The sequence below is a fragment of the Mus caroli genome, chromosome X (assembly GCF_900094665.2).
Source record: "Mus caroli chromosome X, CAROLI_EIJ_v1.1, whole genome shotgun sequence".
NCBI lineage: Eukaryota > Metazoa > Chordata > Mammalia > Rodentia > Muridae > Mus > Mus caroli.
The window spans coordinates 87,993,888-88,013,341 of NC_034589.1; the positions used below are offsets into that span (position 1 = coordinate 87,993,888).

At 35.8% G+C, this 19,454-nt stretch overlaps 1 protein-coding gene and 1 pseudogene across 1 annotated transcript in view; one reads left to right on the forward strand and one right to left on the reverse strand.

Moving 5' to 3' along the window:
• Positions 1-19,454, reverse strand: part of Pola1 (DNA polymerase alpha 1, catalytic subunit) — a 407,398-nt gene that overhangs the window by 125,349 nt on the left and 262,595 nt on the right. The window lies entirely within an intron of this gene.
• LOC110287017 lies at positions 243-16,238 on the forward strand (annotated as a pseudogene).

Sequence of the window (19,454 nt, forward strand, 5' to 3'; positions counted from 1 at the left end):
GTCCAGTAAGAGCACTTTATTAGATCATCAGCCAGAGGGGTTCACAAGTACTGAGAGCAATGGGCTCAAATGCGGCACATCAGTTTTAATAGACCAGGGGCTACTAGTAAACTGCAGATACTGCTGAGAACTTTCCATGCACTGAACTCTTGAAAAAGCACCGTCTCTCCAGCTTAAATGCAGCTGCCTCTTTCAATGCCGCAAATGGGTAAATTTGACAAAAAAGCCACCATTAAGACTACATGAAAGGCTCAAGACAACATCCTTTCAATGCTTTGTACTTCAGTAATCAGATGTACTTACTCACCCCCTCCCCCAAACCCGATCAAGAACTATTTCTGAATGGTAGGAAATAATTCCACTTTGTACATCTTTTAGTTAATCAAGACTTTCTATTCAGCAATTTGACCTTTTGTTCAAAACAGGATTATCAGTTTTTTCGCCAGTTACCAAGGGCGACTCGCATGGTGAACATAATTGCAATAATTTGCAAAACACCATGGCAACCCACATTACAACTAGGTAAATACTGGGCTTTTGTGCTACATTGTTATTTTCAGAGATGCTGAAGTCAAAGAACGAATGACAAATGAACACAAAATTTATATTTGCTTTGTCTCAAAAGAGAAGAAAATTGATAACAAGAATTGGGGGGAAACCGACTACAGCTGTAATTTCTAACTTGATTAATTAGGATGGTAACAGTCCTTAACAGTATATTCAACAAACAGCCCTGACTTCGTCTCTCCACCCACCTCTCTCTATACCACTACCACTGTCCCCCCCCACCCCAGACAAATTTTTTCAGCTTGGAGAACAAACATCCCCCATTTGCTCTTTTCTTCAATTTAATGGAATCCTTAATTGCAGAATATTGTTCTCCTGCTCTTCACGGCAATGAAAACGAGAAAAAGGAGGAAAGTGCCAGGGCAGACAGGGAGCTACAGTCATTTGTTTTCCTGCCTCTTTTGGACACCCCAGGCCCAATGATGAGATGGCATTTTTCTGGTTTCAGCAGCTGTTTCGTAGCAGACAATAAAGTAAAAACTATTTAGCTTTGCAGAAAAGCCGCTTCTGTCCTCTTGACAACACAAGGTAAGTAAGTCTACATGCCGAGATGAAGTTTCATAATTTAAATGCCAGAACATAAGATGGGAAAATGATGTTAATAATAAAGAACATACATTTTCTTGTAAAGAAATTATCAACTGCGGTACTGTCCAAAACAAGCTGTTGAAATGTGTGTGTTTGCTATTTATGGAAGATGTTCAGCAATATCACCAATGGTTTGAAAACCACTTTATACTCACAGAAATCCCAATTCACAAAACAATCTAAAATATAAACTGACTACTCAGGAATTAATGCAAAAATCAAAATAGCATTTTCAGTAGATAAGCAGTTTTTCATATAGCGTTATCTTTTCACTAATAAATGTGACTGTAAAAGTTAGATCAGAATGTTTTCAAGTCAGATGTGAGAGGCAGCTTTGATTTTTATAGTAAAGAAGCAGGGGTTTTTCCTAAGAGGCACACATTCTACTATAATGCCCCCATTTTTTGTAAATTATAAACACTGACTTTCTCCTGCAAAATGTAGTATTCAGGGACAAGAAAAGAAATACACAGAGCAAGGGCTTGCAGAAGTCCCACTGCCGAGCTCTCTAGAGATAAGCAGCTGCAGACGCATTCTGAACACAGCCCAGCTCGCTTTCCTTCATCTGCTGCCTCCTAATGAGGAGGAACCAAATGAGAGGCTCTGAAAAGATCTGCATATTTCCCCTAACTTTTGAAAAATCAAATGAATAGGATACTATAATGGGTCTATTCTTATTTTGTCAAGGCTGAAAAATCTCCACACACCTAAGATTTAGCTTGGAGAAATCACAATGTAACATTCTTCAGAATATGCCTTGGAAATTAGAGGTACTGTAATTAATCTTTTTTTTTTTTTTTGGAGTAGAAATCAAAACGATGGCACACATTACAACCTTTTCAGGCAGGGGACATCTTTCGATATTTTGATAATATGTATTTTACATTCTTGACTAGTTACAAATGCATGGTATCTCTATAAAATGCACCCTACATCAAAAGTCTAAATGGTAAGAGAAAATGTTCCCTTTAATATCAAATGACAAAAGGGGCAAACAAGCCTTTTGTAATTTTTTGATCAAATAAAATGGAAAGATGATAAACTAGGCATAAAATCCCTATAACACTTAAGTCCTTTAAGAAACATATAGGTAAAAATAAAACACTTTATAATCTGTCCAGAATCCCTTTACTTGTAATAATTACCTAATATACCTGCCTTCTTCCCAACCTTAATAGTTCCTTTTCCAAAGTTTCTATTTTTCCTTTCTTGACATTGGTTTGTTTAGGTCTAAAAGGCATGATGAAAGCTAGCCTCCTATAACTTTAATAAATTACTCAAAACCCTAAATCAGAAATTAGAAATAACTAGCAGATGGACTACATTTCTTCTTCAGTTCACTTCCCCATGACCCCTATAGGATGGTAGCTTGCAATTAACAGGAAACCTGCCTGATATACTATCCCCAAATTCTTGCTCTTCAATTTGAAACTCTGGCTGCACACTAAAATCTCCAAAGGAGCATTAGCACAGGTGGCTGGGCACCATCTCCAGGGCTTCTGATTGAGGGCTGGGCTGGGGCCTGAGAATCAGCATCTTTAACAGGTCTCCAGATGTTACTGCTGTTGCTGATTTGGAACCTTACTTTTAGAATCACCAGTGCCTTTTAGAATGGGTACTGGTTTTTTGTTTTGTTCTATTTTGTTTTTATTAAAAAAACAACAACAATCCACGAGCGATGCTACTATGCAGTCAGGATTGAGAATCACTGCTCTGCATTACTCTCATCTTCTCTCTGCTGTTTAAGATGATTTTCTGAACAATGCACTTTATTAACAGAATTATACTTCGGAATAGTCTCTCTCAATTTCTTTCTCATTCAATATTTACTTTTTTTCCCTCTCTACATACTGCTTATGTGGCTATTCTAACTCTCAAGTTCTCCAGACAGTGTCTGATTTAGCAAAGCCTCAAATCAGTCTTAATTCTACCAATAGAATAGACTGATTCTAAATGCTTTATACCAAGTGTGTAGCTTAGTAGCAATTTGAAGAAAGCAACAAAGACATACTCTAAATACATCCTCTAAATATGTCTCTAAAATATGAAATGCTCTCCTCTAAGAATAAAAGTATTTTAGAGGAGGGTTTTAAAATACAGTGTATATAAGAAGTGACCACAATTAACATTTTTGACAGGTAGCATGAAATCATGTATTTTAGCCCTAAATTTTAAAGGTGGAGGAGACTTCAGAGCTCTACCCCAATTCTTTACACCTAAGGAAAATAAAACCTCCTAAAAATAAATTCCTTGTACTAATGCCTAGTGTGTGGACTGAACTTCCAGTCCAATGTTCTTTTCTTTACACTTTCTAACATGACGCTCAATACATCAGACATTAGAGCTGCATGCAGCTCTTGAGCACTTGTAATGTGGCTGCTCCAAACTCTGATGTGATGCAAGGGTAAAACTACAGCTTCCTGATATTTTTAAATATGCATTATAGTCTGAAATAATTTGAATATATTGTACTAAGTTTAAAAAGTATATATACACATATATTAGCATACATTAACAATTCTTGATTTTAAAAAAAGAAAAAAAAAACATAAATGGGGACTAGAAACATAGCTCAATGGATAGAGTACTATCCAAGAAGCCAATAGTTCGATACCCAGGACCTGCATAAACTGGGGGGTGCATGGGACCCTATCTCAAAAGAGAAAAAGTAAAAAAAGAGATCATTACAAGAGTGTTATATACATTGCTGTAAAGCCTGCTTTGTAAACTATAAATGCACACAGATTTGCCCACGAGTTGCAGTTGCCTGACTTCGGCCTAGTTTTCCCTACTAGGTGGTTCTCCTTTTTCGCCCTGAATTGAAAGGGGACTTTAATTTTCAAATTGGGAATGGTTTATTTAACCTCACAGCTTCGTGAATAGAAAAGGAATACTTTATATATGAAAGTAGTCCAGCTCTGTTTATTAGTGCATTGTTTATTGCTCATAATTTTTTTTATGGCATGCATGTGTGTATACATAAATGCAAAACAGAAATCTATTACTGATGATTTTATGTATATAGGAGTATTTTGCTGCATGTATCTCTGTGTCTAGTGCTGTGAAAACCAGTGGAGGGCATCAGATCTCCTGGAATTACAGTTACAGTTAGGAGGTGCCATGTGAGTACTGGGATCTCTAGAACCTAAGTTCTCTAGACATCCAGTGTTCTTAATCACTGAGCCATATTTGCAGTCAATATAAATTCTTTTAAATTTATAGTCACATTTACTAATGTTTTCCTCTCTTTTTGGAGTCTGAAATTTTTATTGTTTCAAAGTGTTCTCAAGTAGAGCACAGAGGATTTTTAGAGGTGTCAAACTACTCTATGATACTACAATTGACACTTGCTACTGTATATTTGCTTACATACAATGTATAACACCAAGAATGAGCTGTAAGGTAACTATGAACACTGAGCCAATGTCCACACATTCATACATTCACATACTCATGATGGGCATTCCACTATAACAGATGTTGTGAGGATATGCAAGTGATGAGCTGGAAATCTAGGAGAAATCTACTGTGATCCTGAAACTATTCTACACAATCATCTGCTTTGAAAAAGACTTCCCAAGGTTAGTACACCTTTAAGGTGTCCTTCTCTGCCCTGAAGGAGGAAGGAGAACATTCAGCTATACATTTTTCAGATGATTCTTATCTACTGGTATAAATCATCCTATTATAAACTACTAATTTCAATTTTGGATTTATTTCTGAATTCTTCTATAGCAATTCTATTCAAATCATTAAATACTCATGGGGCAAAAATAATCACCCTATACTACTATGGTAGTTTTTATAAATCTTTTCATTGTTTAAATTTTGAAAAAAGTATACAAAAACTGTGATATAACTAAGAATGTATTTTTAAATTTTTCTAAGATGTTTTTTCTGTCTTTCTATATTTTAAAGTTTTCTCTACATTTAGCATTTAAATATATTCTTTCATATCTCATATTCACTGTCATTTGTATACATTAAATTTCTTGTTACACTTTCTAATTGGTAATTGTATAGCTCAAAAGCTACTGATATGTAATTAATTTTTAAAATATCATTCTTAATAATTTTTGTCTTTTATGATAAATTTCACTGGGTTTTCCAAGTTTATAGCAATCTACAAGTAATGCCGTTTTTCTTGCCCTTCCAATTTTTAAAATATATTTCTTGTTCTTATGACAGTTAGCTCTTTGACAACTCAATACTATTGATCACTATTTCTACTGGGGTGCCCCTCCAACCAATTTCACAAGAATCTTCAGTTGTAGACCCATGAGTTAATTCATAGATGGATCTCTGTGCTGAGAAAAGGTAATTTGATTAAGATCATTACAGAGCCTGTATCTTTATCTTTGTATCAAAGTGCCTAAAATAAACTTGCTGCTGAATTCAGACATTAAATGGCTAACTCATGACTAAAATATTTCATTTGACAGTTAGAGATTAAGTACTCTAAAGAGCTTCTAGGCTTAATATGGATTGAATGTAAATTCAGCTTTGTTATTCAATCACACCTCTTTAACTCAGTCTGAAAATATAGTGAAATAGTACAATATAATGTGGCATAGGAGTGGTCTCAGTTCGGGGAATCCATATACTTCTTTCAGACAGACTAGTACTACAACAGACTATATAGTAATGGTTATTAAGGTTTGCTTAAGGGAAAAAAAATCTCTAGTTTTACAACATATTGTTATTTTACCATAGCACCCTAGACTGTATTAAAACTTACTGCATAGCTCAAGCTGGCGTCCAATTTGTAAACCTCCTGTCTCAGTGCTGAAATTACAGATGTACACTACCTTGTCAAGCACAAAATAATCTCATTACCCAACTGTCATTAAGTCAGACTATCATATTATTGCACTTACCATTTAACAACATTTTCAAAGTGCTTTCAAATCGGTGAAGCAAAGATTTTTAGGTTAGTAAAACTACTCTATATGATACTATAATGGGATGAATGTGTATAGCAGTGTATCTTAATATACAACCCATAAATACCACATAAAGACCACATAAATATAAATGTTATAGATGCCTATTATACAGTCTTACCCTAGATGTGGCATCAGGTTCTGTGGGTATGATACCCAGCAATCGGTTTTATGAAGTTTTTCAAAGCTCATGATGAATAAGCCTTTCATATAAAAAAGGCTTAGTAGTAAGAGCTCTTTAGACTACTGAATCTCTACCTGTCAAAGGAAATCAAACTACATGGCATACTCTACCAAGCTGTGAAACACAGAAACCAGGTTAAGGAAGAGGGCTAGAATGATGGGCAAATGTGTTATGCATAAGCACAATTATAAATAAGCTCAATTGATACATCCTGACATTGTGTTCAATATGCTACAACTCTCAAAACCAAAGATTAAATAGAATTTTAAATTTATATTCTTTTTCAATTCCTAAATTGGAAGAAATATAAATTCCATTTTAGGATGTGTTCATATGTAACTGAAACAAATTCAAAGAATACTAATTTACCTCCCCAGATGCTTTGACCTTGCTAGAACCTGCTTCATATTTTGCTCATTTACAGCAAGGCTGGAATGCTTCACTTAAGTGTGGAAATGGTTTAGACATGAGAGTTTAGTTGCTAACTTACTGCCCACTTCTGATTTGACTCTGAAGCTTAAGGAATGCTTCTTGAAGAAGATTCTCTTTAGTTTTATATAATAAAACTAAAGAATTTGACTTTCTTCTTTTAGCACTGTCACTGAGTATACCTCTGGGAAAGCAGAAAATGAGACTGGAGTAGGCCACTAATTTCCTAAAAACAGAGAAGTCTTTACCTAATCAACCCTTCTTGAGGTGTTTGAACCTCTTCCTTTTGAAGTCATATAGGTTCAAACACACTAGGAAGGTCTACATTAAAGCACAACTTGAACTGTTCCATTGGGAGGAATCACTTTGAGACCTGGAGTGTAAGAAATTGAACATGACTTCAAGAGGAAAAGGTTTGAACACACTAGAATAAAAGCGGGGAGGTTTGAAGATAGAGAAGAAATCAGAAAGTCACCAGCCAACTTCTTAGACCCTGACAGGTTCACTGAGCTTTGAGCTTCTATGGCCTAGGAGAGTCTCTGAGAAACAACTACAAGGGCTGGAAATTTTTTTTCTTGATGAAGTTAAGCTCTGTGATATTAAGAGTAATTCAGATGGCCACTCTTCAGTTTCATTCAGGCTATGAGAGGTAAGAGGTCCAAAGCCATCACTGCCTTTCTTCACTGTATCCAACCCTCCTTACAAGATACAGGTAAAAGAAAAAAGTCAGCATACTGCTTTGGAGCAAACTCTTCACTCTCTGAGTCCCTGGGTATATTCCCATGAATAGAGTCCTGACTCTTTTATAGAATAATAATGAGCACGGTATGTAAGTCTTACGTTGCCTTCAGGTACTTGTGCAAACAAGTACAATTCCCGTATACACAAACTCATCTTCTCTCCTTCTCTAAGGCATGCATGCATCTGCATGCACATTTTAATCAGATTGACTACTGGTAGATAACAGTGACTATCCTTCTCATGTCCCTTCATAACAAAACTCAGTGATGATTACATCAATTAAATATTGAATATTTATCCAGCACATATGGCCTATTGGATAATGAAAGTTAAAGCTAAGGTAGTAGTATATTTTTAGAAAGATAATGCTAAAAGTTTTTTAATCCCAATCATTCCGTTTCCTGGGAGTTACTAGGCTTCCTACTAGAACAAAGAACTCAAATCATTGCTCTCTTGCCTCTTCTCAGGGCTTCTCAAAGTTTATGGCTTTGAGAAGTGATATCATGTCCCAAGTTTCAAATTCTGAAATATTTTTTAATGTCACTATAAAGTGACACAGAATCTTCTCATGACTTGAGCAGTTTATGAAGTATGTTTGATAAAAGTTCTATCTGAAAGTTGCAGAGCAACCTAGCACCTCTTCTATGACGACGTAGGAATGAAGATACACCACAGCTTTCCAACGAACAACCAAGACAAGTCCTCTCATTTGGCCATTAAAAGGAGCTCAGCATTATTCATTTAACCTTTTCCCTAACATGAACAACATTAAAAACGCTTCACTTATGAACTTAGCAAACAAAAAGTATGTTTCAACTGGAAATGCCACAGAGAACTACCATTATGCCATAATTCAACTTTGTTGTGTTATTCAATGCAACCTAAGGGGTAGCTTTTGTATAGTACAAAATATGAAACTCCACATTTCTGAAAGGTCATGGAAACACTAGGAGATAAAAAGAAAGTGAATTAGTGAAAAATGAATTCAGTGAAGATTTTTATATTAGAAGTCAAACTTAATACAGTTTCTTACTAACAAGGTACCATCGATCACTAGAAATGAAAAGCTAACGTTAAAATAACTTGCTAAGTCTTTCATGTACCTGCTTAGATTTCTCCCTTCACAAAGCAGATAAAAGGTTCCCCTTTCTCTCTGTGCTTATAATTTTCTGTTTGCCTTAAAGAAACAATTTCTTGAAAATGTACCTTCCTTGTTAATAAAAGGCCCAATGACTCAACTCCAAAAATGTGGAATCTAAGAACTGAAAAAGATTTAGCTTTATATTAAATTATATTTTGTTTCCATTAAAACAACTTTCAAGTTCACTACAAATATTACAGTAAATCACTTCTTTTAAAAAAGGTCATGAATGTGTTTATTATAAAAATCAAATCCCATACATTATAAAGGTTTTGTGTATTTAAAAACAGAGAAAGACATTTCAAGTAGAAAACTAGCATAGTCTTTCTGAAGACTACATTAAAGCTCAAGACTAAAGAGATGCAAAAGAAAGATGAGGTCCTTATGCTAATCCAAGGTAGGCAAGGAGCATGGAACAAATCAGACTAGAACTCTGAAGAACTCCAGGTCAAGAGGAGATATAGTCAAAGACTATTTCTAAGTTAAAACTCTTCATGAAATAAATACAATTTTAAAACCTCACTATAATTAGTACAAAAGAGAAAGGTTTCCTGGACTTATTTAAACTATCCACTAACTTGAAAGAAAGGAAAGGGTAGTCATTTTATTGCCTAATAATCTACTCAAATACACACACACACACACACACACACACACACACACACACACACAAAAACCCAAGCTTTCAAAGATATATGATAAACCTGAGTTAAAAATGTTTGTTCTAAATTAAGCCACTTGTACAAATTCAAGAAACAAAATCAAATTTACTGAAACTGATGCTATATAAACTATGAAAACACTAAATTAATGGCTTAGGGTATTTTTCTTTAGTTTCATATTCAAATAATTAGCTAACAATCTACATCAATACTGCAAATCACACAAAAATTATTCTATCATTGGAGCAACATATTTGGAATAATCTATTTTAACAAGTCCATTTTAAAATAACTTAAGAAATAAAAAGCATAAAGAAAAAAATCTTAATATGCAGTTTGGTAAAGTTCAAGTCAGCCTTTGAACAACACGTTTACCTATCCAGTAAAGCTTGTGTTAATGCGACGTAAGAGTTTGGCAAATTCAACTTTAATGGAGCATAAAAGTGCTTTTGCTTGAAAGTGAGATCATTTTTAAAAATTCAAAGCATGATCACTTTCTCTTTTTTCATAGAACAATCTGATACAAGCAGCAAAGCTTAAATAAACTAGAAACATTTCAAATGATCCATAAAGGATTAATAAGCACCACAGGAAGTCCTATAGGCTCAGCGTATACATTTTCCATCCACCACCACCCCCTTCCCAGATGGGCATGATATGAAATTCTAAACAGAAGTCAAGTTTCAAAGTCTCTAAATGTTAAAGGGCTGTTATGTTGGGGTGAAAGGCCGTAACTAAGGACTCTCTAATTTGAAATGGATCAAATTCCAGTGACACTTGGATAGAATCATGCAAACCTAGACATTCAATTAAAAAGGTCTTCTTGCTGCTGGTAATAGCCAGTGGTCAGAAGCAAAACTCAGGCAAAGGAGTAGCAGCAAGCTACAGGCCACTAATAGAACAAGAACAAAATGACAGCTATTATTTTGGCAGAGATAATCTATGCTGAAACACAAAACAAAAACGCACACAATTTCTTTCAATGCAATTTTCTTGTCTTCCCACTGACTTCTATGATTACCACAGAAAGCAGGGTTCTAAACACATTTCTCAATTGAATCTTCAATCAATAACGTAAAAAAATTAAGATGGAAGATATGGGGAATGCATTATGGCATTAGTAAATGCTTGCAAAATGTGCTGAACTTATCAATATGCACAAAAGTTGTTAAGAAGAAACCTTAAATACCTAAATGGATCATATTTTTGTCAGCCCAAAACTCAATAACATTGCCTGTGACCATCAATCTGAAATTCTTTTCATTCTTTGGTTAGACATTCTTACTTCTAATCTTTATATCTATTATTTGAGAATAAACATATCCCATAAAGCTCAGTTAATCTTATTCTATAAGATGCAATGCCAGCTTTCCCTTACCTATAGACAAATTAACAACTCAGCAATAGGTTCGAAATGGAAGTCAGTTAGAATATGCATTTTTAGCGAGCACCCTGGTTTATTCATGAAGCACTCAAAGAGAGGGAAAAAAGACTCCTTACATTTTATATATACTCTAGAATATGCATCATTCTGAAATTGCCATTTTATTAGTTCACTGGCTGAAACAGATTATTCTTGCTTTGACAATGATATTTAGTTTTTAAAAATGAAATGTAAACAAGTAAGAAAAGTGATATTTTAAAATATCAATGAATACTAGGACGAGTATGAGAAAAAATATTTAAACAGATAAAAGAATTTGTTTCAAGCACTGTCTTAAGGTTGGAACACAACTGTCAACCGCTGATGTTCTGATGTGTTCGACCTCTCTGAGAATAGAGAGGGCCCTTACTAAGACTTCAGCTATTTTGTTGCTAATTCACACCATTTATAGCAAATGGGTAAAAGAAAAGAAGCAGAATCAATTCAGACATCCACAGTCACAAATTCAATCAACAATTGAATACCTCTTTTGTTCTTTTAACTTTCTATAAATGGATAGACCAAGATGCAAAATGTCACTTCTTTATGAAACAAGTGGGGTTTTTTTGGGTTTTTTTGTTTTTTTATCTTTCAAAAAAAAAAAAATACATGGGCTTTGAATCAGAAGGGACCCAAATTACATTTCCGCTGTACAAATTACAACATCAACTGATTTTCTTCCTCTAAGGTTCCAATTCCTTCTTTATGAGGCACCCCCATAAAGAGTACTGCAGGAGTTAAATGGCACTGTGTACATAGAAGTGATAAAGTGTTTGAATGGTGGCTTAAAAATATTTTTTCTTTCTTCTGCTCTCCAGAATTCTTCAATATTATAGTGAAAAAATATTTTGCAAAATAAAACAACAACTTTGATATACTATATTAGAGAAATAGAGAAAAATATTATATGGTCAAACTTCTGAAGAAATTCAGGACACAAAATAACGTTCCATAAGTATGATGTCTAGGAAAAGCTTCCTAGAGATTGGTCTGGAATTTACAATGTGGCCCAGCCTGGCTTCCAATCCATGTCAACCATCCTGTCTCAGTCTTCTGAATATAGGGTTATAGGTTATAGGTGTGGGGACCATGCTGGGACGGCCTTAGGTCATTAAGGCTAAGGATAATTTACAGAGATGGCAAGCAGACAAGGATAATTCCGGCAGTCGAAAGAATATAAGTTCTGATGAAAGGAATAGTTATTTGACAATGCTCCAAAGAAAAGTGTGTGGGGAGAAAAGATGGATAAGTCAATGTCTCAGAGCCATAATAAGGACTTGTGCTACAGTTCTAGGTAGATAAAATTAAACTACCACAGCTCTCACAAGGATGCACAAAGATTGTGGCATATTCTCAAAGTGCTCTATCATAACAGATAGGATGCTACCTAGGAATCTAAGGTTAAAAATTATGCAAGTCACTTTAATTTATATACAGCATATTCTAACCCACAACGAACAACCATAACTGAAACAAAATCCAGGAAAAAAATTTGACGTGTGCTACCTTTGTTTAAAAGCATAAAGGAAAAATACACAACTATAACAGTGAACACAGATGCACAGCAGAATTAGAGCCTAGAACAGAGAGAATGTATTTAGATTAGCCATATAGCATAACTTTTGAACATGGAAGATGAGAAGACAGCACAGCAAGAGATTGCCAGTACTACCGTCAATGCAAAATATTCAAAGATTTCCAAAGCACACTGGCAGCAAGATAGGTTTCTCTAGATGAGGTGTTTTCGCATGGGTGACCTACAGATGACATGTTAGTTCTACAATTTATGACTTTTGGATTAAAGCTGTGTCCTTCCAGACACAGAGAGACATTAATGATAGCACAGCTACAAACTGATCAGTGATCAAGAGTTACTAAACTAAGAAAAGCCTCTGCAAATACTCCCTCAATTATTTCGCCCCTTGGACATTTTGATAGGGAACTACTCATCAATATTATTCTTTTTCCAACATTCATTTTATAGAAGATCAAGATACAATCAAATGTTGACTTACTCTGGTAAATAGGAGGGGGCCTGCTTTGATTTCCTTTCTTTCTCAGCACCTTGGTTTTGTGTTTTAGAAGGCTGGCTAGGTTTTGAAAAGAGGGTGTTGGATGGGAGGGGTGCTCTTCCCTTCAGTGGAGACAAAAGATATCAGCTATTTCATTCTTCTGTGTGAGTATGTTACCTCCCTTAATTCTCTCACCATCACATTAAACTGTGATTTTCAATAGAGGTCTGAAAAATGTATTACATTTTACCTGTTATTTCAAAAAGAATTAGTAAGGAATTAGAGGGAAAGGAGAAAAGTAGGGCAAAAATGTTTCTGTTTTTTCAGACCAGCTAACATTTTGAGAGTTTAAAATGACTAGAAAGGCAAACTGTTAGGTATTCAGAAGGAAAATGTGAATGTTTTCCCAAAGGCATTATTAACAATTAATAATCATTACATTGGTGCCTTGTTTACCTGACCTTGTGTAAATTCAGCAGCCTGGTAATTAGACCCAGATTTTGCACATTTGTATATTTCCATGCATAGATTTGACTCATTCATTCATCCATTAAAATTTGCTTGACAGACATAGATGAATAATCAAGCTACAATTTGTATTTACTGGATTATAGAAAATTGCCCAAACTGTTAAGTTCAAGGAAAGCGCATTCTTGCCTCTCTCTTATGACTGATGTAAAAGCAATTACATACCAGAGGATTGCCCCAAAGCTCTCAGAAGTGGCACTGCTTTTGCAAACTGGGTTTTTTAAAAAAAAAAAAAAAACAAATTTTCCCTAAATGTAGAGACTGTTTAAAGACTAGCTCTAACAGAGGGAAGGAACTAACCCTGTGCACTTGTAAGTTTCTCATTTAACTCACTTCACTGCTGTTTTAAAGTAAAAGTCCTGACAACATTCAGAATGAGTAGCAATGTATCCTAAAAGGACAAAGACAAAGCTAGTGAAAGATTTGAATGGAAAGAAGGCAATGTCTGGAGAGTTTCATAACACTCTTCCCCAACTCTCCCTAGCAAAGCACAACAACCTGACAAGCCCTCTTCCTAACTTGATCAGTGAAGAATACTGTATGATTCTATGGTTAATGTATTTTCATTTAAAGGAGAACAAGTATCTCAAAAAACAAAAGAAAACAAAATTCATGTTCAGTACCAGGCAAACACACTGTCACATGTAACTGCATCTACCTGTGCTGTGTTTCCTTACTTGCAGTCACTAACAGCCATCGCCCAAGGTACAGTACTTCTTTTAAACAGCAGAAGATAGCTACAATAGATCTTTCTCTTCAACCACTGCTTATTTTGAGCCCACAAAGATTGCTTAGAACTATTTTACAAACAAATTAACATTTATAAAATACAAAATTTGGCTTCAAGCATATTCTTTATTAGATAAGCAATTAAATAAAGATGCCATGAGTAGAAGCTCAAAAAGCAGAAAGGGTCCCCAAACTTCCAAAATAGACACCTGGCTAATTTTAACATTACCAAATTCTAACTTTTCTACCCAAATATCCCATCCTTTTTTGCTATAAAACAAATGGCAAGTCATGATGTAGACCAGACATTAACATCTGGGAGAATGGCCTGAAATCATGATAGATTATCAAAGAACGAAATTAAACTTTGGTTTTCAAAATGAGTTGTTCCTTAAGGTCCACATGTTTGCAAATATAGAAAGAGGAATTCAGATGCTTTTAGTCAATGCAAAGCCATATAAAACCAAGTGTCTGCTTAGTCACTGTCCTTGAGTTTTAGACACTTTAACAGGCATTTAATTCAAAACACAAAGCTTTCCCTAGTGTGGGAATTCGTTTATCAGTTTGCTCGTCTTTCCTTAAAAGTCATATCTTACATATTGTACTTCACTCTACCTAATAAAAGGAGGACAGTTCAGCTGTTTTACCAACTAAAGTGATGGTCCAACCAAAAACATAGTCTAAACTCCTTTCTTCTGGCCTTGTGTAGTTGCTTCTATTGGCAACTTCCAAACAGAAATGAGACTACACCACAATCATGCCAACATATTTAATCTGGTAAATGGGAAAAGTCATTTTCAAGGTCTATGGTGAAGACATGTTCCTTGAAATCAAGGCTGCACAAGTTTTATAGAGAGCCGTTAGCTGTTGAACTATATCATCTACCAGCCCATTGGGTGCACTGCAGTCACTAGTTAGATATGGAAGAGAAGGTTATAATTACTAAGAAAACTGGATGAGATAAACTTTCTCAAGGTTTCTGTTATAAGTCTGAATTTGACATTGTATCATAAGCCACTTTGGTACTTATACTAATTTCTCTTAACCTGTTACCAGTTCCATTGAGTATGTGATCAATCAACATAACAACTGATGGGAGGAAAAGATAAACAGGTCTCATCACTTTTTTTTTTTCCTGGAAGAGTGCACTTTGTGCATACTAAGGCCAGACACAAAAACAGACAAGCATACCTACAGATAACATGATGCTAAGGCTTTCTCAAAATATTCTGGCTATTTAGCTGTGATACCAACAAGAAAAAGATACAGTTGCCAGCTAAGAGAAACTACATAAACAAAATTCTGAAAAACCTTTGTTGTTAAGAAGTTACATTCCTACTCACTGCTCTGGGTATACAAAGCATCCTACTAAATAAACGGAAAGATCAGCTTCTCTGCCAAATAGCCAGCAAGAAACACAAATTAAAAATTAAATGTGAGGGAGAAAAACAAGGGAAGAAAGCAGGAGATGCTGCTACTATCAACAACAACAACGACAACAACTCAGCTGTGCCAGAGCTGGGAGGAGACCTCTCCCCTCGCCAGCCACTGCTACATCAGGATTATTCCAACAATTTGCTAAAACATAGTCGATTACTATTAAGTTCTGGGCATGCAGAGAAATGCCTTGCCCAGGGATATTAAAAACCATACCAAAAAAAGGGCATGTAAATGGCAGCCAGACAAAAATCTTGAAAATAAAGAAGAAACAACAGAAATTGAAACAAATAGCTGAGGCAGACAAAGTGTTATAGGATGAAAGTAGGTCATCTATGACAAATATAGCAAAGAAAGGTGGTGGAGGAGGAAAAGGTGAAAGTCATTTTGACAGTCCATTGGAGTTTGGGCTCAAATTCAAGAGCCCAGATGATGTCTTCAGAATTTTTTTTTTTTTTTTTTTTTGTGGAAACTTGCATTTGACTTCATTGAAGACCCATTTGATGACTATTTTGGGAACCAATGCTGTCTCCAAGGAACTAGAAGCTGGGGTGCTGTCTTGATTTTGCTCTCCCTTCAGTGGATTTCATACTTTTGATACAGGCTTCATTTCATTTCATTCACTAGGTCATGGGGGTCCCCCAACATTCTCTTCAGTGTCATTTGGCAGGAGTGGAATGGGCAACTTTAAATCACTATAAACTTCAACTAAGATAGACAATGGCCAAAAAAAAAAAAAAAATCACTATAAAAAGGCTTGTGGAGAACATTTAAGAAAGAGTAGACATTGAAGACAGTTCAAGTCCTTGATGATAAATGGTAAGGAGCTCCTGCTATGCTTGGATAACAAGTAATTCAATACATGCATTTTACAGAAATATTAAACCATGACAAGCACCATTTGATACAGAAATATTAAACCATAACAAGCACTGATGAATTATGATTTCAAATGAACTCAACTTTCTGTATAACTATACCTAATCAAAAGTATTTCTAAAATAGCTCATTGGAGCCCCTATTTGTCATAGAATTTTGAATTTGTTTTTGGGACCACAAAATAAGGCCAACCCTCTGTATGGATTTTGCTTTAAACAAAACAAAACATAGTCTGAGGTGAGCCCTGTGACTCTTGATTAGTGCTAGGACACGGTTATTTTTTTTTTTTTTAAACAACAGCATCGAACTGCTTCCACTTGTGTTAAAATGTAAGTAGTGTCAACTTGTGATGTTAACATTGCCATATGGATCATCTATGGAAATATGTCCATTTTATTTTCAGAATATGGAAAGATCTCCCATGCTCATGGATTGGCAGGATTAATATAGTAAAAGTAGTGATCATGCCAAAAGCAATCTACAGATTCAATGCAATCCCCATCAAAATTCCAACTCAAATCTTCACAGAGTTAGAAAGAGCAACTTTCAAATTCATCTGGAATAATGCAAAACCTAGGATAGCAAAAACGATTCTCAACAATAAAAGACCCTCCGGGGAATCACCATCCTTAACCTCAAGCTGTACTACAGAGCAACTGTGAAAAAAAAAAACAAAAAAAAACTGCATGGTACTGGTACAGCGACAGACAGGTAGATCAATGGAATAGAATTGAAGACCCAGAAATGAACCCACACACCTATGATCACTTGATCTTCAACAAAGGAGCTAAAACCAACCAGTAGAAAAAAGACAGCATTTTCAACAAACGGTGCTGGCTTCACTGGTGGTTATCTTGTAGCAGAATTCTTATAACCTTGTACAAAGCTCAAGTCTAAGTGGATCAAGGAATTCCACATAAAACCAGAGACACTGAAACTTAGAGGAGAAAGTGGGGAAGAGCCTCAAAGATATGGGCACAGGGGAAAATCTCCTGAACAGAACAGCAATGGCTTGTGCTGTAAGATCAAGAACCTAAAAATGGGACCTCATAAAATTGCAAAGCTTCTGTAAGGCAAAGAACACTGTCAATAAGACAAAAAGGCCACCAACAGATTGGGAAAAGATCTTTACCCATCCTAAATCAGATAGGGGACTAATATCCAATATATACAAAGAACTCAAGAAGCTGGACTCCAGAAAACCAAACAGTCCTATTGAAAAATGAGGTACAGATCTAAACAAAAATTTCTCACCTGAGGAATACCGAATGGCTGAGAAGCAAATGAAAAAATGTTCAACATCCTTAATCATCAGGGAAATGCAAATCAAAACAACCCCGAGATTCCACCTCACACCAGTCAAAATGGCTAAGATCAAAAATTCAGGTGATATTAGATGCTGGCATGGATGTGGAGAAAGAAGAACAGTCCTCCATTGCTGGTGGGATTGCAAGCTNGTNCNACCACTNTGNAANTCAGTCTGGTGGTTCCTCAGAAGATTGGACATAGTACTACCGGAGGATCCAGCAATTCATCTCCTGGGCATATACCCAGAAGATGTTCCAACTGGTAATAAGGACACATGCTCCACTATGTTCATAGCAGNCTTATTTATAATAGCCAGAAGCTGGAAAGAACCCAGATGNCCCTCAACAGAGGAATGGATACANAAAATGTGGTACATTTACACAATGGAGTACTACTCAGCTATTAAAAAGAATGAATTTATGAAATTCCTAGGCAAATGGATGTATCTGGCTGATATCATCCTAAGTGAGGCAACCCAATCACAAAAGAACATACATGATATGCACTCACTGATAAGTGGATATGAGCCAGAAACTTAGAATACCCAATATACAATTTGCAAAACACATGAAACTCAAGAAGAAGGAAGACCAAAGTGTCGATACTTTGTTCCTTCTTAGAAGGGGGAAGAAAATACCCATGGAAGGAGTTACAGAGACTGAAGGAAGGACCATCCAGAGACTGCCCTACCTGGGGATCCATTCTATAAACAACCACCAAACCCAGACACTATTGCATATACCAACAAGATTTTGCTGACAGGACCCTGATATAGCTCTCTCCTGTGAGGCTGTGCCAGTACCTGGAAATACAGAAGTGGATGCTCACAGTCATCTATTGGATGGAGCACCAATGAAGGAGCTAGAGAAAGTACCCAAGGAGCTGAAAGGGTCTGCAGCCATATAGGTGAAACAACAGTATGAACTAACCAGTACCCCCTGCACTCATGTCTCTAGTTGCATATGCAGCAGAGGATGGCCTAATCTGCCATCAATGGGAGGAGAGGCCCTTGATCTTGCGAAGATTATATTCCCCAGTATAGGGGAATGCCAGGGCCAGGAAGTGGGAGTGGTTGGGTTGGGGAGCAGGTGGAGGGTTTAGGGGATTTTTGGAGAGGAAACTAGGAAAGGGGATAATGTTTAAAATGCAAATGAAGAAAACATCTAATTTAAAAAGTATGTAATGTCAAGCTTAGGTTTAAAAAAAGCTGGTAATTTGGAATTTTGAAATTTGTTTAACAAAAGAAAACAAATGTGAACCTGTCTGATTCATTCTTTCAAGGGAAAAATGAAGATGAAAATAAAACATGCACTATATATGTGTGCAAAGAAAAAGTGAGTTTACCTTATTAGAGATTCCTAACGTGACTGATATTGGAAAATAGCAAAAGAGATTAAGGACATCCTAGGACAAACATAGTCTCCAGTGTCTGTAGACTTGTTAATATCTCCTCCCACTGAATATAAAGGCTACATCCACAGATTTTGTGAATGTTCCAAAAATTACTCCCTTGTTCAAGTATATATCATGTGCCTTCCACATCCCTGATACTATACTTTTCAGAGTTAACATTGAAGCTAAACACAACAATATGTGGCTTAGTTCAGCCTTTAAGTAAAAGAGACAATGAGTAGTAGGAGCCATCACATATGTGTGTGATGGCTTAGGAGAGTGTAACAGAGGTAATATAACATATTTTGCCTGAGTGTACTGAGGAAAGCTTTCCAGAACAGCCACTGAAGAGGAACAGTGGATTTTACCAAGCAGGCATTGCTGTGGTGTGGGGTATGGTTTTAGGCACCATGATACAGGTGAAGCTGTAGTAAAGTGTGTATGATTTTTCAGGAACAAGCTTTCTTATAGTATAGAGGAGATAGTGTAGA